General features: G+C 57.4%; 2 protein-coding genes across 34 annotated transcripts in view; one reads left to right on the forward strand and one right to left on the reverse strand.

Annotated features, from left to right (window-relative positions):
* The window catches only part of LOC148108139 (uncharacterized), a 485,477-nt gene that overhangs the window by 191,597 nt on the left and 270,508 nt on the right, over positions 1-23,372 (reverse strand). The window lies entirely within an intron of this gene.
* The window catches only part of LOC123803623 (ral-GDS-related protein-like), a 124,342-nt gene continuing 121,275 nt past the window's right edge, over positions 20,306-23,372 (forward strand). For 3 of the 21 annotated variants that reach the window (XR_015721091.1, XR_015721092.1, XR_015721093.1), the window contains exon 1: positions 21,105-22,144. The gene's annotated coding sequence lies outside the window, so the exon portion shown is untranslated. Of the gene's footprint in view, positions 20,456-20,955; positions 22,145-23,372 lie in introns of those variants that run through there. The other 18 variants (XR_015721098.1, XR_015721097.1, XR_015721103.1 and 15 more) reach the window with 15 other exon arrangements.

A 23,372-nucleotide genomic window follows, 5' to 3' on the forward strand; every position in this document is an offset into this window, starting at 1 on the left:
GGCGGCTTTCTTGCTCTCTGGTGTGTCCAGATGCTCCAGGCTCATCTTGTCTATTTCCTGCTGCAAACCCCGAATCAGCCATTTCTCCAAAAAGCCTTGGTTTATTTCTGTAAGAAACTGCATTTCAAGATCACAGTGTGGACTCCAGGGACGCTCATTTATACTGAGTTAGTCCTTTTTAAAAAAAAAAAAAAAGGCTTTTTTGGGGACACCTGGGTGGCGCAGTCGTTAAGCGTCTGCCTTCGGCTGAGGGCGTGATCCTGGCGTTCTGGGATCGAGCCCCACATTGGGCTTCTCCACTAGGAGCCTGCTTCTTCTTCTCCCACTCCCCCTGCTTGTGTTCCCTCTCTCACTGGCTGTCTCTCTCTGTCAAATAAATAAATAAAATCTTAAAAATAATAATAATGAAAATTTAAAAAATTAGAAGCTTTTTTGGTGGACAGAGCTAGGAAATATACCAATATTTCTTTTAACTATAAAGTGCTTCATGAGTTCAAACTGATACTTCCAACTCAAACTCCAGGCCTCCAGCATTTTGACTTAAAGTCTGTCGCACACCTGCTACCCCTTTCCTTGCACGTTTAGAATTCAGGCTCAAAGAACCTGATAATCACATCACAGTATCTCATAATTACTCATTTGCTCTCTCCCTCATCCCACACTCCACCGGCTTGGAGTAACAATACCAGCGTTACTGCCACAGGGCTGATTCCCGAGACAACCCACCGTCTCGCAGGCTCTCCCCAGTCTCACTCTGGTTTCTATGTCTCTCCTGTGCCTATGCCGTTGGTAGGATCCGCGATCCTGTGCGATCCTGTGCAGTCCTAGATCCTCACAGACGTCTCTTAGCTTTGGTCCTAGAGCCAATCTTCCTTCCAGACTTTCCCTGGTTGCTCATTCTCCAGATGGTTGTTTGGGACCCTCAGACCCTGGCGGGAGCAGTCCCTGACTCCCCGCAGCCCGTGCCCGCGCACCTCTCCTGCCGGAAGGTCTGGTTTGCTGGAGGCTCGGTACTGGGCTCACATTTACTTTGCTGGGTATCTTACACATGCTTCTCCACTTTCCTCTGGCAGGAAGCATTGCCATTGGAAAGTCTGAAAACAATCGAATTTTCATCCCTGTAAGTCCCTCACTCTGTTTACCTAAATTCCTGAGGGATTTTCCTCCTTTTTCTTTAAAGGATTTTACTAGAATGTGTTTGTATTCTCAAATACACGGTGTGCTCTTGATACGTAGTTCCAGCTCCGATTTCAGGGAAGTTGTCTGGAATTGCAGTGCTAGCGTTTGTCCATTCCTCGTCCGTGACCGCCTCGTGCAGGGGCTCCTGCTACCTCTGTGTTGGGTCTTCTTTGCCAACGGACCTCTGGTAGGCGAGGGTCAGCTTTCTCTGGAATGCTTTTTACCTGCGCCTTTGTTTCTTTTTGGATTTTAAGAGCGTTCCTCCTAGTCACTGTTTTGTTTCTCGCAAGGCTTTATCTACCGTGCTCTTTCTATTTTAGTCTTTATTTCCACAGTTGTTTATTCCTTTGTTTTGAATCTTTCCTGAATTTTGGTGCCTCCTATCCTGGGTTTTCTATCTCCGGTCTACACTGCTCTTTTCCTGGCTTTTACTGTGTCCTTAACATCTGTCAGCTCACCTTGGAATGAAGAGCAGGTTACTTTTCTCCTTTTTCATTTCACGTGGATCATTTTTGGTCCTGAAAACGGTAGGTCACAACTTTGGTCTGGTTTGTGGTGTGTCTTTCTGGACTGCTTTCCTTGTCTACCTGGGGTAGTATTCTGCCTTTTATTCTCTCTTTTTACATAAGAACATCATTATGGAATTTTAATCTCAGTGCTTTTCTGTTGCTCACATTTGGGTGAGATTAGTTGGTTTCTGAGCTTTTAGGTGCTATGGTCTGGGACTGCTTCTCTAACTCTCTGAGCCTGCGTCTGCCTGCATCGGGCAAGACACATGGCTCGGTGTCTCACATTCGGGGCTCCCTGGTCATTCTGAGGGTTCACGAGGCTCGGCCCCCACACCTCCTGCAGCCCTTGTGCTCACCTGCTTTGGGACAGTGAGACTCCTGCAGCCAGCGGCTGTCCTCTGAGGCTGTGCACGCTGCTGGCAGGGTCCTGGGGCCGCTTGAGGGCTGTCCTGTTGTCAGGCCGCCCAGCTGCATCCTTCTTTTCCACCCATATGGATGTAGGGTCCTTTGGGGGCCAAGCCCCTACTCTGAGGCCCATCCTCTGACGGGTGGAGTGACGGAACTCCAGGGAACTTTAGGGAAACTGAGATCAGAGGGACCTGAGCTCCCTTTTCTGGGGAGAACCTGAACACTGTCAGCTTATCTCCACTTACTTCTATTTTGGGGGTCATGGGGACATCTTTATCTGAGTCTTGTCATAAATGCTGTTCTTTGATTTTGCTCTCCAATTGTTCTTTTTTTTTTTTTTTTAACATGGGGATTCGGGGGTATTTACAGCTAGGCTGCCCTCCAAACTGCCATCACCTGGAGGCTTCACAAGCCCTTCCATTCCTATGCCTGTTCCATTTGCTCCTCCCGGTAACCCGGAGCAGCATGCCATGTGACCGGCCCCGAGGGGGAAGCAACCTGGCCAAGGGCCCTCACCTGACCTGTGGCCAGCTGGGATTTGTCTCGGGAGATGACATCGTGGGCCGTGACAGCACCTGGCACCGCACCTGACAGCTAGCGAGCCACCCGGCATCCCTCACTTGCTGAGCACCTACCATGTGCCACACCCCGCGTGAGGATGGGGGTGGGGAGGGCAACTCACCACTGGGCAGCCCAGACTGTGGCCCCCACCACCTGCTGATTCTCCACCCAGACACCTCGCCGACCAGCCACTGCCCCTAGTGGGACCTCACCGCTGCTCCCTGGACGACAGAATATTGTGTGGTCTCTACCTTCACCCCATACCCGTTCAGCGTCCATACAGCCAGAGCCCTCTGGGGCTCCCTGCTCCCGAAGGACCCGGACCAGCCCCCTGGTGGGGCGTTCTGGACCATCTTGGCCTTCCTCATGTCTGTCTCTCTGGCCACATCTGAGCAGGGCTGTGTGCGGGCTGATACTCATGAGCTGCTAACCGCTCAGGGTTTCCCCTAGGCTTCCTCCCACCTGCAGCACTTCCCGGATCTGGCCGCGGCCTGGAGGAGAGTTCCAAGCTCCCGGCCTGGGGAAGGGCTGACGGAGCAGTTCACAGAGAACGAGAGAGCCGGCTGCAGGCCGCCGCGCACCTCCGCGCTCCGCGCTCCGCAGAAACACATGGGTGAGAGGCACCTGCCTGCCCCCGGCCCGGCCTGCCTCCCACAGTGCAGGCCAGCCAGCTTCCGTCCCCGGCTGAGTCCCCTGTGACAGTGAGGTGGGGATGAGGAAACCCCGGAGAATGCGGGGAAACTGAGGACAGAGGGGATTGGAGCCCTGGCCTGCACCTTCACACTGGGCTGAGGCAGCCTCACGGACATCTCTGCACCTCAGAGTGTGACAGAGTGTGGGTCCCCATGGGCGCGGCAGTGGGCGCCCCACAGAGGCCTTGCTGTTGAGCACAGAGCACGCAGCCATTCTCTGCGTAGACCAACACCCAAAGGTGACAGAAATGGGGCCACTTCAGCCACGTCAGGGCAGGTAGGTGAGGACTCAGAGGGTCAGAGACCCCACATCCAGGCCCCCACCCCCGGGAGCCCAGGACAGAGGGGCAGCGCTAGGGGACCAAGAATATGCCCACAGCTGGGAGCCAGCTGGCCACAAACCCATGTGGCACTGAGCCCACCCCAGAGCCACGTGCCACATTTGGCACATGGTAGGAGCTGATCAGTGTTTGCAAAGCTGGAAATCCCACGAACACAAACAGAAGGGTACTCTGTCTCACAGATGAAGAAGCTGAGGGACTTGCACGGGTGACCCAGCAAGACTGGCAAAGCTAGGGTCTGACCTGGGGTTCTCTGAGCCCAGAGCCCTGGCTCCCAGCTGGTCCACATGTGGCAACATGGTCTGGACAGGCCACAGGGGCCCTGAGGCCAAGAGAAAGTGCCAGGTGCTGCCAGGGAGGGTACCTGTCCGGCCGGGGAGTCCCAGGCCCTTGCTGCGGTGGAATTGAGGCCTGGGTGAGTGCGGCCTGGCTCGGCAACCCAGAGTTTTCGGGAGGGAAGGACACCGCCTGCCCCCTGCAGCACTACAGGCCTTCCCTCCTGCCCAGCCCCTCCACATGCCGAGCTGTGCTGGGAAGAGGAAGAGTGTCTCAAACCAGTTCCCCAGGGTCTGGCCTGGCCCTGGGCCCCAGCTGTCCACCCTCCTGAGTCAGCTCTGACTTCCTGATGGACAGGAGCTGGGCCGGGGGCTACCTGGGCCCCGCGCCCTCTACATCCGAGCCCTGGCAGGCTGCCCGGGGCTGCGCCCGCATCCTCGAGCGTGGACTGCATGCGCGCTGCGTGGCGGGTGCCAGTCTGGGTGGGGTGGGTGCAGCCAGAGCAAAGCTGAGGGGCCGCCTGGGAGTCAGAGGCCACGGGGCTCCGCGCGGAGACGCGTTATTGTCTGCGGAGGAGAGTCTCAGGTGCCGGAGAGGATGGCAGCTTCCCAGGGCCCCCCAGCCAGCACACCGCTGCCCTGGACTACGTGCTTGTGTCACCCCAAATTCGTGGTGACACCCTAACCCGCACTGGGGCAGTATTAGGAGGTGGGGCATTAGGAGATGGTTAGGTCGTGAGGGCGGAGCCGGCCTCGCTCCACCATGTGGGGGCACAGTGAGAAGACTGAACCAGGAGGAGCCCCCCAGGAGCTCCCCCCAGCCGGCTCCCTGCTCTCAGGCCCCTGCCTCCTCAGACTGAGGATAAGTGTCTGTGGTGCCCGTTACAGTAGCCCGAGCTGACCGAGCGGGGGCCGAGCCCGGCTGTGAGTCCAGGAAACCTGAACCCCAAGTTCATGACAAACACGTGAAATAAATAGTATGTTAGGTGAGGATACATGCAGGCAGCAAAGTAAAGCAGCAGGGGTGGAGTGTGTGTGTGTGTGCGTGCTTGTTCCCGTCTCCGTGTATAGATGTGCGTATCGCTGCGTGTGTGCATGTACACACACGTGTCTGCCTGTGTGTGTGCACATCTGTACCTGAGTGTGCAGCACGTTTGTCACTGTGCATATGTGCACGCACGCATCTGCATGAGTGTGTCTGTGTGCATGCATGTGTGTGCACGTCTGTATCTAGGTGTGCAGGCACGTGTGTCACTGTGCATATGTGCACACACGCGTCTGCATGAGTGTGTGCGTGTGCATACCCGGGCATGCTGGGGGAGGTGGGCCGGTCTTCTCATGGCTGAAACCTGCCCTGCGGTGGAAGCTCCCACTTGACCTTGCTTGTTCCTGGGGTCTGTCCCAGGCACGTGGGGCAGCTCTGTCTCCTGTCTTTACTCCCTCTCTGCACCCGGGCCTGGCTGGGGGCTGACCCACGCAGACCTCGCCCGCTCTCCATCAGCCTGGGGCTGGAGGGGGGGCAGCTTGGCCCCGGCAGCGAGGGAAGTGGTGAGGACGAGGCCAGCAGCACTGAGCCTCCGTGGAGCACCTGCTGCCCGCTGGGCACCGTGCCGGGGCCTTAGCGGCATCGCCCTGAACCCTCCCGAACCGGGAAACCTCATCATGCCCACGTGAGGGCTGAGGATTCCAAGGCCAGCAGAAGTAGCATTTCATGCCCAGGGTCCCAGAGAACAGGCTCCCCACACCGGAGTCCCCTGCCACCAGACCTGGAGGTGGCTCGCCCAAGGGCATACGGGCCTGGAAGCCAGTCTCCTTTCTGCTGCAGCCCAGGCAGATGGGCCCAGAGATGGAGCATTCATTCATTCATCCATCATTCATTCTCCATGACAAGGTGGCCAGCGGTGCACCGTGAGCCCCGAGGACTGGCTAACCCAGAGGCAGGAGACACGCTCCGCTCCAGCTCTGCTTCTGCATCCGAGAAGTGAGGGTCCTAACACCTCCCTCGTGGCGAGATCAGGGCTGGCGTCCTGCCAAGTGCACAGGCTGCCTCCTGAGATGCCCCTCCCCTCCTGCCCTCAGTGTCGCAGGGGAGCTCTGGTCTGAGGGGCCAGCAGTCTGCCCCGTGGGAGGACGAGGGGCTCCTCCAGAGCGAGCCCAGCCGCGAGAGTGTGCCCCACAGGAGGGCACGGCGGGGAAGACCCCAGGGTGGGGAGCCAGGGCCCCGTCACCTCCACGCCGCAGACTCACCCCAGCAGCTGGGCCATCGCTCCGGCGACACAGGGTTGCACCTGGAAGGGCTTGGCAGGGAAATCTGTGATGTGGAATGCCCTGCATACCCGTCTAAATGGCACGTGTGGGAGCGGCCTGGAGGCACACTGTTTGAGATACCGCGGTGTAGACAGCCACGCCATGACACGCTTTGTTTTCTTTAAAGACTGATTTATTAGGGCTCCTGGGTGGCTCAGTCAGTTAAACATTCAACTCCTGATTTTGGCTCAGGCTCTGATCCCAGGGTCATGAGAGGGAGCCCTGTGTTAGGCTCAGCAGGGAGTCTGCTTGGGATTCTCCCTCTCTCCCTCTTCCACGGCCCCTCCCCCATAAAATAAATAAATAAATCTTTAAAAATAAATAAATAAATAATTTTAAAAAGAGAAGATATTCTTCTATTTTAAAAAAGATTTTGATTTATCTGTTTGAGAGAGAGAGAGTGTGAGAGCGCCCGGCAAGGGGAGGGGCAGAGGGAGGGAGAGAATCTCGAGCAGACTCCCTGCTCAGCGACGGGCCCGAGGCGATGCTCCATCCCACGACCCTGAGGTCATGAGACCTGAGAGGAAACCAAGAGTCAGGTGCTCCGCAGACTGAGCTGCCCGGCGCCCCAGCCGTGACATGCTGGGGGCGGGGCACAGATGAGAGGTACTGAGGTACTGAGGCGGCCCTCTCTGTAAATGCACGTCTCTGTTTGGTTCATTTTTGTACCCTGGGCACATAGTAGGTGCTCAGTAAATCTCTGCTCAATGAACAGATCAACAAAGGACGGGCGCTGCTGAATGGTCGTGGGATGACAGGTGGTTTTTCTTTCTTTTTGCCTATTTTTACATTTTTTTTGGCAATAATTACATAGAATTTTTAATGTGAGAAAAAAAGAACCGCAGAGATTTCAAAACCTCGTCACTGCACATCTGGTGTGGCCACAAGGAAGTGAAGGGGCTTTGGGGCAACAGCAGCTCTGTGAGGCCCCAAGGGTCACAACGGCCAACGTGACATCTGCATGTGGCTGAGACGCACAGAGGGTCTGGAAGGAACCAAGCCATGGGAGCTGGGGGGCTTTTCTTCCCTCGCTCATGCCCCCTGCTTATCACACTGCTGGGGTAATGGGTCTATTCCAGGAAGGGACACAGGACTGCGGGGCACGAGGGACACGGCTCCAGAGCCTCTCACTTCACTCCAGGGGCCTCGGTTTTCCCACCCGTGAAATGGGCTGACGACAGAGCCCTCGGCCAGTGTGAGAAGTGACTGCTGCCGTCCCAGGGCTTGGCCCCCGCCGTGTCATCAGGCGCGCTTCATTTCCTTCCCTTTTCCTGCCCTGCTGTTCCCAGGGTTAAGCAAGACGTTGCCCATACACGTTACTGCCGGTGGCAGAGGCGCGGGAGAAGGGCCCGTTCCCGCATCACTGAGGCTGGCCCGGGGAGAAGGAGGACAGGAGGGTCCTGGGCAAGGAGCGGGGCTGAGCCCACAGCCCAGGGCTGGGTCTCAGCTCGGCCACTCAGCAGTGGGCACAGCACCCCTCTGTGAAGGGGGCACGGCGGGGCCCACCTGTCAGGGCTCTTGAGATGGCTCGCTCTTCCGGTGGGTACCCCCCCCCCGTGCCCAGAAGACCCTCTGTCCCCACCCTCCTGTGCAACCCTGGCTCAGCCGCCAGCCTGTCTCTGCCGCCCGCCCTTCTCCTGCATCCACTCTCCAGCAGGCCCGGGGCTGGCCTGGAGCACAGCTGGGCCTTTGCTCTTCTCCCTCAAAGCCCAAACTCAAGGAGCTTGACTCACGGTACTGACTGGTCTGCTTCCTTGTGGTTTGGGAGGAAAGGAACATGTGAGACACAACATCGGAGCCTTGGGGCCCATCTCTCTGCTCAACGACCCTGTGCCGGTCCCGCTGCTCGTGGCCCCGCGTAAGCGCTGGTGGGCCCACTGTGTGTGGGACTTCGGTGGGACCGCAGGGAGCACTGGGGAAGCCCAAGGAGCCACGGCCCGCTTCCGTGGAGGATCAGGGAATGTGCACCTGCCCAGTGCCACAGAAACTGTGCGGTTTGTGCGGGGTCATTTGCCAGGATGTGTTCCACAGCAGGGTGGGGGCGGGGCCTGCAGGTCCCTGGATCGAACCAGTCCTGATGCCAACCCACATCTCCTATGCCCCACCCCACGCCAGCCACACTGGGGTGGGTGAACAGCTCCGGGCAGGCGCCCACTCAGGGTGTCACCTGCCGGCCCCTCGCCTGGGCCCGGGATACATCCCACCTGCGTCCTCCCCAAGGCTTCTCCCCAGGTGGGAGGCCCTTGGGGGCAGCTCCACGCTCGAGCAGTCATGCCTGTGCAGCCACCCCTAACCACTCAGCCAGGGGAGAAGCCCGTGGGTAAATGCTGCCCCCAAAGACAGTTCTGAGATCCCTCCACAGGCTCCCCAGGAGCTGACACAGGATGGACCCCGGGTGCCCCGGCCGAGCCCAACATGACACCTGCGCCTCAGTTCCTCCTCTGACCCTGCTCCCTGAGGTCAGACTGCGGGCTCTGCAGAGTGGCCACCCCTGAACCGGTTACTCCTGGCTCCTGGGTTCAGAGCCACCCTTCTGATCCACTTGCAATCAGAAGGAAGGAGGACGGCAGTCTCCTGTTCAGAGCAGGGGCACGAGGGGGGCCTCCTGCCGGACAGCGGCTCAGGGACGGCTTTCTCAGAACGGGGGGACCCTGGAAGGAAAAGGCCACCAAACGTGTGTGCCAGCCGGCTCTGCTGGGGAACAGAGTCCCCCACAGTGAACACCCATCCTCCCTCCGAGGGCCTGGGATCCGGGACTGAGCCGCCGGCTGCTTCTGCCCCAGGTCTCTCACCTGGAGTCTGGACCGGGCTGACGTGCCCTCGGCCACGCTGTCGCACTCACGCGGCTGTCCTCCCCACGCGGGCCTCTCTACACGCGCCCGAGCGTCCCCACGGCCCGGCGCGCCTCCCCTGCAGCAGCGGTCCGGGGCCAAGACGGAGGCCACGCCGCTGGCTTCCGCCGCTCCCATGGGTCACATGGGTCAGCCCGCCCCCGACGGGAGGCCACTTCACGATGTGAGTCCCAGGGAGCGGGCTCACTGGAGGTCAGCGTGGAGGCTGGCTGTCCCTGCATAAGAGTAAAAGCTCTGTGACCCGGGTGTCTGAACCGAACCAGCTGATTTGGACACAATGTTACATTTCCCCGTATAAACACCAGAACTAAGTCCCTGCGAGCTCCTTCCTTCGCCCCCTGATCTGCTGCTTCTCGGTTGACACGTCTGGGCAAGGACGGAGAGCATCTAGGACTGGCCTGGTGTTCGCTGGGCCCATGAGAGGGTCCCTCGGTCCCCCCAAAGCCCCCGGTCTCCAGGCCCTGGGCTGGGGGAGGCTGAGCAAAGAGGCGTGACGTTCAGGCACATGGTCAGTAAGGGGTGGGGTGGGGATTTGGACTAGGCTGGCCAGAGCCCAGCCATAAGCTGCCCAGGGGAGGGGACAATCTGCAAATAGGGTTGACCCTGGGTCCCACCCCAAGTGTTCGTGTGCCATAGGGCCCCATGCCCCAGCCTCCGACCACCAAGCCCTTTTGGGGCCCTTCCCGCTCCCCCCCCCCGCCCGGCCACTGGCTCATGAGCTCCTGGGCCTTGCAGCTTGGCTCTGCCCCACATGCTGTGACCTCCTTTGTCCTTCCCAGACACTCCAGCCCAGCCCAGGCCATTTGGCCTGACCCAGTCAGTCCCCTCCAGGGGATGGAGTCTGGAGACTGCCTTTGGCCCCACTAGGGCCAGAGACCCACGGTCTGGAAGCCCTCAGCACTGCTCCCAGCAGGTCCTATCTATTCCGTGTGCACCTACTGTGTGTCAGATGCTGCGCTGGGCCCTGTGACAAGCGACGCCTCGTGCCTGCTCTCAGGGAAGTTACGGGCAGCAGAGGGGACAGGCAGAAAACCAGCGAATGCCTGGATACATTGGGCTCCTTGTTATAAGTGCCTCCTGGCTGGTCACTGGATTCTGTAAGGGGGCTGCGGGGGTGGGGGTGGGGGAGGGGCTTTCCAAGGAGGTGACATTCAGGCTGAGATAGGAAGAACACCAAGGAGTCCCTGAGGCACATAGCAAGGGGAACAGAGCTCTAGCGAGGAGACAGCAGTGCAAAGGCCCTGAGGTTGGAACACTTGGCACAGTGGAGGGACTGGGAGAGGCCAACCAGGTAGGCACCCCCGCCCCGACCTCGCCTCTCTGACCCCAGCCTGTGTAGGAAAAGAGAGATAATAAACCTAGTCCTGGGAACTGAGGATGACGAGGGTGGAACGTCTGTGTGCTCCGTGACTAGCGCTAGTATTAACGACAGTGCAGGGGCACCCAGGAGGCTCAGTCAGTTAAGCGTCTGCCTTTGGCTCAGGTCATGATCTCAGCGTCCTGGGATCCAGCCCCACATGGGGCTCTCTGCTCAGCGGGGAGCCTGCTTCTCCCTCTGCCTGCTGCTCTCCCTGTTTGTGCTCTCTCCCTCTCTCCCTCTGACAAATAAATAAATAAAATCTTAAACAAAACAAAACAGTGTAGACAGGCAGTGGGGTGGCAGGGGCAGCACGGTCCTGGAAGGAGGGGCCGAGATGGGGTCTTGCAGCTGACCCTTCCCTGCCTGTGACTTGGGGCCGGGTTCCACGGTCAGATGAAGTTGTATGCTCAGGAACAATGCCCCCGGGGGCCAAGCATCTATTTTGTGCGATCCAGACACAGCCCCCGTGTGCCAGGAAAGTGGGGCTCAGAGGTGGGTGCGGGAGTGGGCCCTCGGTCTGGGCTTCCACAGGCCGTCCTCACCCAGGCCACCCCATCCCTGCACAGGAGCAAAAGAGAGTGTCTCAGGGACCCGGAAGCTGTCCCACCAACCACAGGACAGCTGTGGGCCTAGAGGCTGAACAGCAGACATGGATGGTGGGGGAGCTGTTGTCACATCATCCCTGAAAGGTAAGCCTGGACCAGGGGAGGGCCATCTGTGCAGGAGGAGCTGCGTGTGGGGAGGGTGGGGACACCTGCTTAGAAGCTGGGGTGCTCCCCTCCTCCCTAAATGAACTAGGCCCAGAAAGGGTCTGGAGGACAGAAGCTGGACCCTTGAGGCCCCACTGTGTGCTGGGCTGTGTCTCTGCCCAGCTCCATGCTCAGCTCCATGCTCAGCTCCATTGGGCTTCCATCCTGCTCTGTCCTGGCCTCCTTCTGGTTTCCAAAGCTTCCAGGAAAGGGCAGGAGGAGGGAAGTAGTGGGATGGGCCGGGAACTGCCTGTTCTCTGAGTTCCACTGGGACAACCCAGAAACTGGGGCAGGGAGGCCCAGACAGAAAGGAAAAAGAGGGGAGGGGAAGGGAGGGGAGGGAAAGCAGGGGAGAAGGAGAGGAGGAAGGGAGGGGAGAGTGGGAGGGGAGAGGAGAGGAGAGGGGGAGCAAAAGGGAGGGAGAGGGAGGGGGGAGAGGGGAGAGAAGGCCAGGAGAAGGGGAGGAGAGGGAGGAGAAAGAGGGGTGGAAGGGAGGGGAGAGGAGCCCAGAGAGGGGGAAGGGAGACCTGGCATCCTGGAAGATGCTGTTTGCACACTCGCTAGGGGGAGTGTCTGGCGTGAATGGCGGCCAGGAGGGGTCAGTGTGGGTGTGTGGAGCAGAGCATGTGAGCAGGAGTGTGTAAGAATAAGTGTGTGCTTGTGAGTGAGAGCAAGCGAGGGTCTGTGTGAGTGTGTGCGCAGGTGTGAGGGGTGCTGTGGTGACAGCCAACAGAGCCCAGGAGGCCCAGGGACCAGGAAGGCCCCCCCCACCCTGTGTAGGACTTTCCCAAGGCTCTGCCCTCAGCCCAGGAGCTGGGCCCCCCACTCCTGCGTCATCCCCATTCCCCTGGGACAGAGAGGGCCTGTCCCACCTTGGAGGGGACACCCCCACGGGCCCAATGCTGAAGTCACCCCCTGCAGCCCCCTGCAGAGCATCACCCGTTTCACTGACGAGGGCGACTGAGGCCCTGGCAGGGTGCGGCTGAGACGGGAGGTTCACCCCATCGCCCACCTCCTGCCCGGTGGCAGTGAGGGAGCCACGGGGCCGGGCCGCAGCAAGCCCAGGAAGGCCCAGGGTCGCTGGGCAGGACTTTCTGCAGGCACTGGGTCCTAGGAGGAGCCTGGAGGGATAGCAGGACCCTCGGCCATGGCAGGCAAACACAGGGACATGACCTTGTCCTGCATGCATGCACGTGTGTGTGTGTGTAAGTGTGGCTGGGGGGGAGAGTGGGGAACAGGGACCCTCATCTCCTGGCTCAGTCTCATCTTCCTTTTGCTGGTTCTCCCCCAGCACTGACCCACCATCCCCTGAAACCCCGCTCCACCCTACCCTCTGGGATCCCCGTGGGAGTGCTCCTCCCCAGGACCTTGGCTTCACCCCTGCCAGCTCCCCCACCCCGGCTGCCCAACAGGTTGGAGGGGGTTGAAGTGTCCCCCCAAAATTCATGATCCCCCAGAACCTCGGAATGTGGCCTTATTCGGGAAAAGCATGTTTGCAGATGGCATTAGTTAACACGAGGTCATGTGGGAGCAGGGCGGTCCCTACTTCTAGGGACTGGTGTCCTTGTAGGAGGAAGGGGGACTCACAGAGACACGGGAGGAGGCCACATGGAGACTGAGGCAGAGACGGAGGGGTGCGGCCACAAGCCAGGGAGGCCTGGGGGCCCCAAAGCTGGACGAAGCAGGAAGCATGCTCCCCCAGAGCCTCACAGGGACCCGCCTCGGGGACACCTTGACTTCAGAGCCTCCAGACCCTGGGAGGGTATTTCCTGTTTTCTAAGCCACTTGGTGGTCATTTGTGGTGCAGCCCCAGGACCCAGACACAGGGCTGCCCCCTCCTTCCCTGTCGCCTCCTCACTTCCACCGAGTTCTGGAAAGAGCAAAGCCCCAGTACCTCGGCAGAGGAGGGTTTGTGCAGTGGGGCGGCCCCAGACCCCCACTCAGACCCCCAGCTACAGGTGGCCGCCACCACCCCGGCTTCCCACTCGTGGCGCAGCCCCGGTGTCCCCTGGGTGCTCCAGGGCAGAGACTGAGGCTGGGGAGGGCCACGAGCTCCGGGAGAGGTGCAGGCCACCTCTGATGGGCCACTGGGCTGCAGGACTCCCCGATGGCCTTGCATAACGGAAAGGGACCACGGAATGCTTACGGGCTCCCTCCCTTACCGCACAGACTTGCCCCACAATCCTGCCTGGGCATCTGCTCCCTGGGGGGCCCTGTTCAGTGCTGCCAACACTGCATCGCTCTCCCCACACTGCAGACGCCAAAACCGAGGCTAGAGCAGAGCGGCCTCTCCTGGCCTGCACCCCAGCCTACCCCCTCCGCTAAGCAGCTCTGGGGCAGGCAGTTCCCCCCAGCTGTGGGCCTGGTTGCCATGGCTTCGGAGGAGAAGAAAGAGGAGAGGATTCCTGAGCTGCATCCAGAAAGACAGGCTCGCCCCCCCCCCCCCCCGCCCCTCCTTCCTCACTCCCTTTCTCTGATGTCAAAGTGGCCCTTTGTGTAGCCAGAGGCCCGTGCCACTTCCTCCCCTACGGCCATGGCCGGGAGCAAAGGAGGTCAGAGAGCCCAAGGGGCCAGGAAATGAGTCAGGGGACCCCAGCCTGGCCAAGACTTCCTAGAGTGAGGGCTCCAGACCCTCCTTCCCACAGGGAAGGGCCGCCAGCAGCTCTCCTACTAGCCGCTGCTCTCTTGCCTCTGTGCCTTCGGCTATGCAGTTCCCTCCATGTGGGCAGCCCTTCCTCACCCCTCACGTTCAGCCCCACTGGGAAACGTCCCCCTGCATTCTGCACCTGCCTCCATCCCTGCGTCTTCATGGGGCTCTGAGGTCTCCTTTCCACCCGGTGTTCCCAGGGCCGGGATAGGCTGCTGCTCAGTAAATGAGTAGATGTTGCTTCATTGTTGCAATGTCCCCTTCCAGATGAAGAAGGGAAGGAAGGAGGGAGCTGATGAGATGTCAGTCCCCCTGGTTATCCTCCCCCATTCGCACTGGACCCAGCACGTGGGTCCGGCTGTCCTCGTGCTTCCCAGCACAGATCTCCACCCTTTGTGGTCTGTCAGCTTCCTGGCCTATGAGAGTCTCCTTCCTGGGGGAGTGGGTGCTCTCTCCACACCACAGAAGAGTGGGTGCTCAGAGAATGTGTGGGAAGGAAGGAAGGAGGGAAGGAGGGAGGGAGAGAGAGAGGGAGGGAGAGAGGGAGAGAAGGAGGGAGGAAGGAGAGAAGGAAGGAAGGAAGGAAGGAAGGAAGGAAGGAAGGAAGGAAGGAAGGAAGGAAGAGAGGGAGGGAGGGAGGGAGGGTAGGAGGGAGGAAGGAAGGAAGGGAGGGAGGGAAAGAAGGAAGAGAGGGAGGAAGGGAGGGAGGGTAGGAGGGAGGAAGGAAGGGAGGGAGGGAGGGAGGAAGGGAGGGAGGGAGGGAGGGAGGGAGGAAGGAAGAGAGGGAGGAAGGGAGGGCTGGAAGGAGAAGGAGGAAGGAAGGGAGGCAGGCGGGCAGGAGGAAGGGACCCCAGGTTCTGGTCGGGTTCAGGAGTCTCACCGAACCCGTCCAGGACCAGGAGCTCCAGCAGCCCTGCCTCTGAGCCAGCCTCAGGGTAAGCAGGAGGTGGCAGGAAGGATGAACATTCGTCCAGGTCTCGGCAGCCCCCACAACGACGCGGGCAGCTAGGTTGAGGGGCTAGAGATGAGGGCACAGGGTCAGGGGGCACGGCTGCCGGCCGCAGGCAGACTGACCGGCACCAGCCACCAGGAGCAGGTTATGCTCAGAAGCCCTCACCTGGGGGGCTGGCTGACAGCAGGCGGGCACGCGGCGGAGGGCCCCGAGCGGTCCCCTTGAGGGCGAGTCCTGCACGCTGGGCTCCAGGCCCAAGGTGGGGAGAAACCAGTCCAACTTTCCACTGAAAATAAATACCCCAGCAGGCCTCTGTGGGTAGGGAGGAGGGCTGGCTGTGTGAATGGCTTGCTTTGCACACTTCCATGATTATCTGAATTTTTACCAAGAGCATAGATTATATACATATTTGTTGAAGAAAAGAAAATAAATATCTGATGACCCCAAGGCCTCTGCCTTCCCTGGAAACTTCTACACTGCTGGGCAGTTGTGACAAAGCCCCAGAAGATCTGTCTTCCCTGGCCCTCAACCCACCTTGGGAACATGTCCTATGGGCTAGACCCCTCACCCAAAGGTGGCCATGCATTTTTTATCAATTTGCTTCTTCATTCCTTCACTACTCTGTGTCAGGCCCATGTCCCCTGAAAGCTGCCAGTCTAACAGGGAGACAGGTACGAGGACCACATACCCACCATGCCACCGAAGAATGTGGTGTAGAAGTATAGCTGTGGGAGTAGTCAAGGAGGGCATCACAGAGGAGGTGACCTTTGAATGGGGCCTTGAAGAGCGAGTAAGAGTTTGTCAGAAGGAAAGCGGGTAGGGGAAGGACGTTCCAGGCAGCAAGGAGAGTGTGAGCTCCAATGTGGATGTGATCGAGGTGCCAGGAGGAGTCTGGGGCAAAAGGGACACGAGTGTGGGGCAGGGTTAGCAAGAGATCAGGCTGGATGGGTGTGGAAACCAAAATCACAAAATGCCTAGATGCCGGGCAAGGGGCTTGCAGATTTTCCTTTGGGCCAATGACTGTGAACTTGCTCACCAAGGACACAGCTTTGGGTTTTGGGTTATTTATTTTTTTTTCTAAGATTTATTTATTTATTTGTCGGAGAGAAAGAGAGCACAAGCAGGGGGAGCAGCAGGCAGAGGCAGAGGGAGAGGCAGGCTCCCTGTGGAGCAAGGAGCCTGCTGTGGGACTCGATCCCAGGACTTTGGGATCGTGACCTGAGCCGAAGGCAGACATTTAGCCGGCTGGGCCACCCAGGCGCCCCTGGGCTCTGGATTCTGACCCACAGGCCACGGTTGGAAGTTCCCAGCTGGTTCTGACCAACTCCCGGGGTTGGTGTCCACTGCTGTAGCTGGGGTCATTGCAAATGTGAGAGTGACAGGATCCGGCTAAAGGCTTGGGAGGACAGTGATTTGCCTGAGGCCCCAGGGATAAGGGGCAGAGCCGGCCTCCAACCCAGGTCACTCTGACCCCAAGACCACCCCTGCTGTCTGTCAGCGTGGGCTGGGGCCTCGTGCTCCCTTTGCTCATGTGCTCAGGGGCTTCCAGGGTCTGGCCCTGCTGCACTCAGGGACACAAAGGTACCAAGTCATGTTTCAGGCACTTTGTCTCCAGAAGGGAGCATGAAGCTGTCCTCCGAGCTCCCACTCCCAGCCCCTTCCAGGGGCAGCTCCTGACTTCCTTTCCCTCTCCACACAGCATGGGGTGTCCTCGGAGGCTACCCTGAAAGAGCAGACTTTGGCATGAGACAGACCCGAGTTCACGTCCAGGCTGTACCTGGAGGGGACAGGAGGGTCTCAGGCAAGCACGTGCTCCTCCAAGCTTAGCGTCCTCACCTGTAAGCAGGGGTGGAGGGTGGGGAGAGAAAGCATCCCTCAGGGGATGGGAGAAGAGCTTCAGCACAAGGACCTGGGCGCGGGGCCAGGTGCGGAGCCGAGCCTGAGCAAAGCTCACTCCCTTCCGGCTGCCTGCAGGTGCGCCCGGGCTCCACACCTGCCTCACCCTATTTGGAGCAGGATCATGGGGGAGTTTCCACGCGGAAGGGCTGTGTCTGCTGCCAGTTAGGGTGCAAGGGAATTACACGCAGGGTGCAGACGTGTTCTCTGATGACTTCATGAGCGAGGCATGCTTGGGCAGAAAGGTCTCTATTCTCTGAGGCCGGGGACTGTAAAGCTGCAAGACTCTGAGGACTGACCCTGAGCAGTGGTGTTCAGTCCCCTTGGGTGCTGAATACGTTTTGCCAGCAACGCCTTGTGTGGGTGCCCAGTCTATACAACGGATAAAAACTGGGCCGCTCTGCTTGAAGAGGGGGTGTGGAAGGCGGTCCTGGGGAAAGGTCCAGGGTCCCATTTTCCCTGTAGCCCTGGATCCTGGGGAGATGGGGTTGGAGCTGCTCCTGGCTGTGGATCGGGGTAGCTGGGGAGAGGGCACTGTGGACAGAGTCCAGCAGCCGATATTTACCAGCTGGTATGAAAGGACTTCTGTATCCTCAAAACCGCATGCTGGTGCCAGTGTGGCTGGGCCAGGGAGCTCATGTTTCACAGCAAGAAGTCAGTCTCTACAACAACAATGATCATATGTCTTTGTGAAAAATCATAATGATGTCAACCTTTTAATGTCCCCACGGTCTCTTCTCTTAAACTTGAAGGGATGTTTTATTGAAAACCTCTCTTGTCTAGAAGAACTATTCATATGAATCCAGCAATTCCATTAGCTTCCCTTTTTCCTTTGTTAAATTCAAGTACAATTACATAAAAATAGTACCAATATATGATTCTTCTGGTTTTGTAAGTCTTTCTACCTATCTGTTCCTCACCCATCCTTCTGTTTGTGTATTTGCATGTAAGTCCCCCGAAATGATGTTCACCTAATGCCAGTGGTTATTTCTGGCAGGTGGGACTGGGGCTGGGTTCTCAATTCCATCTTGGGGATTTTTGGCATGTTGTGAATTCTTTGTTATGAGCAGGTAGCACTTTTATTTTGTTTTAATGGTTTTTTTTCTTAAAAAGTAAGATGGAAAGAAAGCATTAAGATCATTAACCAGAATTCATTCTGGAAACTGAGTACTGAGTACTAAAGCCAGTGATGACTGCTATTTTTCTTTTTAATTTCTAAAATCAAGGAAAAACTATTTTACTTTTAAAATGAGGGGGAAAGGACATTGTGGAGATCGTGAATCAAAAGCGGCTGGCAATGATCTATTCATCGACAAATATTTATTGAACAACTTAATGCCAGGGTCCCATGTTTCCCGTTCTCTTATAACTTCAGGTTTTCAGTCCCCGCATTCTGTAAAACCTTTTCTATCACAGTCCCTGTAATTCTTATAAGATGCCACTAGGTGGCAGTATGCACACCCGTATTCTGGGTGGCGCTGTGCTGCGCTGCTCAAGTCAGGTAAGATTTCAGTTCAAGACACCTATTACTGCTTTGTAAGTTCTCATTGGCAGAATTATGTCATATATATCGATATGTATATATCGATATATACCTATATAGCTACATCTGTGTCTATATCTATATCTAAAATCTGCAGTATCTATATACAAATACAGATACATTTTAGGATTGGGAACATTACAATTAAGGGTGCTCGACTACTTGTCTTCCTCAAATAAACACTCCAGACACAAGTCAAACAAGAGACTAAAGCAAACAAACACGATACTTCTGCACACGAGACAGGGTGGCCTAGAGGCCAAGCACCCCGGCTTTGGAAGCCAATAGATAGGAGTCCAAATCCTGGATTCATCCATCATTTGCTTCATCACCTTAGTCAAATTACTTGAGCTCCTTTGGCCTCAGTGTCCTTGTTTCAGTGCTGGGGATCTAATGGAGTCTGAATCACGGGGTTGTTCTGAGAGTTAAGTGAAATGGGGTAGGGAAAGAAATGAGGATCTAGCTGTTAGTATTCCTGCAGTCATTTCCACCTAGAAAACTCCTACTCATACCTGAAGACCCAGCTCAAAGGTCTCCTCCTCAGTGAAGCCCCTGCTAACTTTCTAACAGGGAGTGAGACACTCCAGAGGGAGGAGAGTTCCAGGTGGAGCAAACTCTGGGGACCAAGGCCCTGGGGCTCACATTCAGAGACACATTTCCTTGGAAACTTGGAGTTAAAAAAATTCTACAAATAACCCTAACACATTTCATTAAAGAACAACAAAAACATATATAGTAAAACTCTTGCTAAGCAAAATTGTTTTATTTTACCTGCTTCTGTTACAACTAGAGTCAAATGATACCTTCTGAGGACAGAACGGTGGGTTACCTTTTTGGGCTTCAGGAGTTCACCTTTGAAAAGGAGTGTGGCCCTAACCTGCCTCCTGGCTTGTGGTGAGGATCAAAGTGACACCATAAAGATGAAAGTTGCCCTGCCTCTGGTTTCATTTCCTACCGCAAGGTTGTCTTTTTTTTTTTTTAAAGAACACAAATCAGATATTACTTCCTGCTTGAAACCCTCCCCAGGCTGCCTGCGGCCTAAAGAACAAAGGCCAGGCTCCTAAGGATGCCTGAAGAAGCCCCTGGACGAGTGCATTTTTGCCCCTTCCACTCGGTGTCCTGGGTCTGCTCAGCTGCCCTCGGCTGGTGACTCCCAGATCCCCGGGGTCCTCCTCTTCTGTCTCCAGCCCCGAGACCAGCGCGCAGGCCCCACATCTGTCTACCTCCAGCCGCCTCCCACAGCCTCTTTCAGGCCGTCTTCCAGGTTCCAATCTAAGTACAGCCCAGCATTAGCTGTGATGCCACGGAACACACCCCTGAGCCTCACTCTCCTGTGTGCAGAGGGGCCCGGGACACCTAACTCCTCGGGGTGGGCAGGAAGTCTGGCGAAGACACGCGTGAGGACTCGGGCCAGGCCCCGGCCCACTGCGGGGCGCGACTGCGCGGGTTCCGGCCCTGGGGCTGGGCTGCAGGGCGGCGGGCTAGGGCGGCCCTGCAAAGGGGCCGCGTCTGGGCTGTGAGGGGCAGGGCAGCGGGTGGGAGGGCTTCCCCGACATCGGTCCAACCCCGCCGGCCCAGAGTGCCGCCGGTGGGAGCCCCGGGACCTCAGTTCGGCGGGCCGCCCCTCCCGGCCCCCGCCGAGGCTTCCCCGGACTCGGGCACCACAGGCGCGCTCAGTCCCTCGCAGTCCTGAATTCCCGGCGCGACTGTCCGGCGCGGTCTCGGGAGCGTAGCCCTGTGGCTTGCTGGGCAGGCGCGGAGCGCCGGGCGCATGCCCGATCCTGGGGGGGGGGGGGGGCGGAAGCTCGGCGCGGGGACGCGGCCGGGCGCGCGCCTTGGCGGTGAAGCCCGCCTCAGCCGGTCGCCGCGCATGCGCGACCTGCGCCGACGCAGCACGCCCTGAGGGCGCAATCCCGCCGCCGCCGCCGCCGCCCGCCGCCGCCGCCGCCGCCCGCCCGCCGCCGCCGCCGCCGCCCGCCCGCCGCCGCCGCCGCCGCCCGCCCGCCGCCGCCCGCCCGCCGCCGCCGCCGCCGCCGCCGCCAGCCCGCCGCCGCCGCCGCCGCCGCCGCCGCAGGGACCGCTGTGCGCCCGCGGCGTGAGGCGTGGGAGGGAGCACCGCCCGTCGGTTCGCGGCGCCGCCTCGGAGTGGTCTGCTCTCGCCTCCCGGCGCCCCGCGCGGTCCGAGTGAGTGCGGGCCTGGGGAGGGGGCCGGGGGGCGGGCGGGCGGGCCGGCTCCTGGAGCTGGGGGTTGGCAGGGCCTAGCGGGGCCAACCAGCCGGTCCGCGCGGCGGATATGGCGGAGACGGGCCCCTCCCGCGCGGGGCTCGGGAGGCCGGTGAAGTGGGGAGGACGAGGGAGGGGCCCCGGGAGGACGGCGCTGTGGGGAGGACCGGGGCGCGGGCGGGTCGGGAGATGTGGGGCGGACTGGGGGGTCTCCGGGAGGACGGGGGGGACACGAGAGTCCAGGGAAGGGGGACGAGGGGGCGGGTTCTGGGAGAACGGCGCTGGGTGGAGGACGGACTTGTGGGGAGGTCGGTGGGCTCTGGCAGGCCTGGGGACGAGGGGAGGCCGGGGGCTCGGGTAAACGGGGAGGTTTGGGGGACATGAGAAGGCCTGGGGGGGTTCGTGAAAGATGGGGAGGTTGGTGGATTCGGGGTCTCGGAGAGACGGAGGGGCTCGAGGCCCGAGCGCACAGGGAGGCCGGAGGCTTGGGGAGGCCAGCAGGCTTCCTTGGGAGCCGGCCAATTGCCTCAAAAACAAAAGGGGGGAGAGAGGAAGGAGGAGGAAGAGGGAAATCCTTGGGGACCTGGAGGGGGGGCGGGGGAATAGCCCTGACCCTATATGGGGACTCACTGGCCCTCAGGGAAGGGCGGGCTTCACACCCGGGTCCGCGCGGGCTCCTTCCCCGCAGCTGGCGCGCAACTTGCTGTGGCCCTGTGGTTTTCGGGGCGAAAGCCCCGGAGACCTCGTTGATTCATTGTGCCTCCAAGTTTACCCCTCTTCCCAACCCAGCCCCCAGCTCTGCTGCTGGCTTAGGTGGAAGAAGGACTTGCTGTTTCTTTCTCTCTCCTTTCCTTTCTTTTCTCAGGAGGAGGAGTGTGTGTGTGTGTTACTTGGTTTTATTTAATTGGAGGATTTAGCTTAATGCACTAAGGGTAAAAAGAAATTTTTTTTAAGTCATTTCAACAGTGTCTCATTCTTGCATAGTTAGCCTGCAGCTGGGTTTTTGGCAGTGAGACTAAGATAATAGTAATGTAGTAATTATGGGAACTGGTTGAAATACATTCAAGCTGAAGGCGGTGTAAGGATTTGGGGATCTGTACTTAAGACCACGAACGCTGGGATTCTTAGGTAGAATGTTGGGATTTTCTCTTCTTCAAAAGGAGTAATTCTAAAGTACTAGAAAGCAGGTGTCCTGATACCCAAGCCGGCACTCTTTTCATATTACGCAATGCATACAATGTCAAGCAAGTGTCATCAGGTCTTGGGTTCCATATCCATTAGTGATAGCCAGACTATTAAAGTTCTGTAAGCCCCTGGTGAACTTTTCATCTTTTGGGGAGAATGAGGATATAGGAGAAATATTTGTTTTCTCAGGTGTGAAAAAAAGTTGTAACTCTTTAAAGGCAAGCAAGGCCCATATGTCTTTGAATTTTAGTTCTCCGGAAGGATAGCAGGTATGTGTAGTAGATACTCAGTAACCAAATAAATGCAAAAAAATAAAAAAAAACCTTTGCTTTTGTGTATACCCTTGTAGCAGGCGTTGTACTGGACTCTGCAGGGTGATAACTGGATGAGAAATGATCCTCTCCAAAGGTCTTTGCAGCCGAGGGAGGGAGACAGAGAAGTCGGTCAGTGATGATGGTACAGTGGGTAAGTCCTGTGATAGAGGTGCGCCCAGGGCATTATGACGGGTACTCATCTTTCTTCAGTCCCCCACATTCTTAACCCTTTTTATACCTATTGTAATTTACCCCCTACCCCAGACCTATTTTCCCCATACCTTCCAGTAGCCTCTTAGTAATTTTTCTTCATGGTCATACAGACTCATCTCTTCTTCACATTTGATTTCTGGCAGACAGTTTCCTGGAGATCTCCGTTCTCTTCTTTTCTGAGCTGCTTGCTCCTTCGGTCTTTTCTTGTGTTGTCCCTGGATGTTCCTTTGTTCTCATCGTTTGGCTTTTGTCCAGAGTTGGATTTTATGTTTGTGGCAACTCTTGTCTTTGTCTTTCTTCACTGACTTCTTCCTTTTGGTGCCGTTAATTACTTTAAAAAGATAGTACAGTGTTTTTGGACAAGTTGAAGACAGCCTTCAGCATTCCCTCCTCTTGAGCAACACTGCTCCGGCTTGGACTTGTTTCCCTCTCTCCTGGTGCACAGCCACCATTCTGGAATCTCCCTTCATCGTCGTCCTGGGGATTCCCTTATCCCTTCTAATGGAAGCTCATGCCTTGCTCATTTTTTGTTGATGCTCGTGTTTTGGTGGAAGACTTTCTCCAGGGGCATTCTGACATAGGATGCTTAGGAGGCAAACCTTTTGGGACCATGCATGATTGAAACTTGATTGATGGTTTCGCTGGGTATAGAGTTCTGTATTAGAATTCATTTTTGTTCATAAATTCAAAGATTGCTCCATTGCCTTCTTGTTTTTATGTTACTGTTTTAGAATTCAGAAGCTATTCTCATTTTTCCTTTGTATGTAACTTGTTTCCCCTCCCATCTTTAGACGCTTGTAGGAGTTTTACAATTTGTCCAAGTCTTTTGAAATATCGTGATGGTGTACCTTGTGTGGTCGGTTTTCATCCACTGTGCTGCATATTCAGCGGGTCCCTTCATTCTGGCAACTGGGAGTTTTTAGTTCTGGGAATACTCTTTGGCATTACTGTGCTGAGGTTTTCTCTCTTGCTTTTCCTTATTTTGTTTTTCTGGAAGTCTTATTATCCGGAACTTGGCTGTCCTGGGCAAAGGTTGTAATTATCTTAATACCCTTTTCTTCTTCTTCTTCTTCCTTCCTTTGCTCCTCCTTTTCTGCCTTTTTTTGGGGGGGGGTGTCTCTTTATTCTCTGTTCAGGGAGATGACTTCAGTTTGACTTAACCTTTT

Source organism: Ursus americanus, chromosome 22 (genome assembly GCF_024610735.1).
Source record: "Ursus americanus isolate L20-20 chromosome 22, mUrsAme1.1.p, whole genome shotgun sequence".
NCBI classification, from domain to species: domain Eukaryota; kingdom Metazoa; phylum Chordata; class Mammalia; order Carnivora; family Ursidae; genus Ursus; species Ursus americanus.